Below are 2438 nucleotides of genomic sequence, written 5' to 3' on the forward strand. Positions count from 1 at the left end.
GTGCCCGTATAGTGTACCATTCAGCTTTCATTTCGCATATGGTCTGACTGCTTTCATCTTGTTTGCAGTAACACTTTTATCAAGGGCTCTCTGTTGTATTTTTTTTTATACAGGCTAAATCATTTCAGGTGTCAGCTCTTGTAGATTATATCCATGGAACTCAGGGTGCCCAAGACACCCTCCCCCCTTTTTTTTTTGAAAGGGCATTCTTCGTCGCTTTTTGGAGTCTTCTGTATTCAAGGTTTCCTGGTCGGTATTTCCCCCAAATGCTGTGCCTTTGAAATGAACTGTTCTGTGTCTAGCTAGTAGGGCAAAGTGGGACAGAAAATCCCAACACCCTCTTGTATATATATCTATGCACTGAAAGAATGGACACAGTCTCCCTGGCCGTGTCCTCTAGGTGCAGCTCCTCGTCTGTTACAGCTGCGGGTCTGCCCCGCCTTGACTGCTGTCTGCCACAGTGCTGGTGGTAGCTCAGTCTTTGGCCTCAGAAATGAGTCTTACGAGCCTGACTGACGGTTCAGTTGTTCCACCCGACTCGTTTTTGCGCTGACTGATTTGTGCGTTCCACGTGTGTGTAGTCAGCTTTGATCTCCAATGAAGAAGTCGACGATGCAGCATCTCTCTTCCTCTGGGTGTCTGTATTTTGTGTGTGTGTGTATGTATATAAGTGTCTTAAGCCCGGACTGTATGTGGCCTGTATATTGTCTAGAATGTTCTCCATCATTTGATGGACTTCCACTGATTTTGTTGGCTGCGTATGTGTGGGTCTGCTTATTTTCCTTTATGTTGTTGTTTCACCTATAAGGATGGACAGTTTATTCTATGTGTCTGTTGCTGATATTGAACAAAATTTTCTGTTTTGTTTTGAAGAATGGAATTTATTTACTTCTTGCCTTTTGGAGTGGAGTTTTTGTTAAGGTAGGGTTTTTAGGGTGACATCAGAGTGAATAGATGTACAAGCTTGAACTAAAACACCCCTGTGCGCGCTCCCCCCCCCTTTATCTTTCTGTTTTTCCCCAAGTCTCAGAAAAATCTTACTTTTGATGTAGAACCATGCTGTTGTGTTACTAAGTTGAAAGTTTGACTCAGAATGAACATGGGGGTTAATGAAAGTACGAAAGAGCCAGGAAATTTTTTCGGGAGTAAGAGTGACACTTAGCCTTTCTGGCGTTTTTGTGTTGAATAGGTTTACAGTCTCTTATTGAGCTGCGTGGAGTGTGACGTGGAAAGGAGCCCAGTGTGTATGAAATTTCTATCTCTGCCATCTTTGACTGTCACACAGTCAGCTCAGTTGGTATCACGCTGGGCTATATTGCGCGTGACTGCAATTCAATTCCCCGATGGCGAGTTCTTGAAATCGTGTCCTGGAGAGTTTTCAACGCTCGCTCTCCCCACCAACTTGACTGTTCTTTTGGGAATTGACGTTAAATCCAGAGGTCTGGCCCTGTTCAACATCCTTGTAGTGTTTGTAGAGGCCTTGTACCCATGCAGTGCTGTAATGATTTATTTGGTTTGGTTGCCGCTTGAGTTCTGCCCAAAGGTGGTACTTTTGTCTGTAGTTGCAGACTGCTATGTTGAAGCATAATTACACACTCAGCGAGGATCATTTGTTTTCTATAGGAGGCTATATCTTTGAGCATGCATGTTTAGGTGAAAGAGGAGTAGAAATTTATATATATGCATTAACTCTTAAATCAGTGGTCTGTCTGCTAATGGATAATCTTTGTTTTGTTTACAAAGTCAGCACTAGTTTAGTTTAATGCCAAAGGTGTGCTGGAAAGTTGTTTTTTTTCTTTGATTGGGCATTTGTTTTTGTTAATTATGGAAATGATGTGATGAAATCGGACAATTTGCCTTGTTTGTTGATTTGTATGAGATTGTTCTGACAAAGTTCTTGATTCACATTTTACTGTGCATACATGATGTTTTTTCCCCCCTCTGCCCACATGTTGGAATCTGTAAGAAACCTCAAACTATGTTGTGTTGCCCTGTGGACATTTGTTTCCAGCTCTTGATTTGCACACATTGTTCTGTCTTTTTTTTCAGGGGTTTGTCACAGATCTCTTAAAAACATACACCTCACACCATAGTATGATACTCGCACACATATTATTATGATAAGCACTTGCAAAATTTTCTGGATACTGAAGAGTGTGTACAACAAAAATACTTTGGTATACACCGCAAGGCATGAGTTTTTTTTGTTTCCTGGTCCCACTTTTGATGGTGAGTGGACCCACACTTTCTCTTTTCTCTGCCCTCTCTCTATTTTGCTGTTTGCTGACACGTTTTTGTTATAATGAAACTGGCACGGTGCTATCCTGAGTGATGATGATTGTCTTGGAAATGCAGACGTCCATGTGTGTGTGTGTGTGAGTTTGTACCCCTGAGTAGCAGTCTGTGTCTGTGTTTGGTTGGATTTTTTTTTTGGGGGG

Source organism: Aplysia californica, unplaced genomic scaffold (assembly GCF_000002075.1).
Source record: "Aplysia californica isolate F4 #8 unplaced genomic scaffold, AplCal3.0 scaffold01234, whole genome shotgun sequence".
Lineage (NCBI taxonomy): Eukaryota > Metazoa > Mollusca > Gastropoda > Aplysiida > Aplysiidae > Aplysia > Aplysia californica.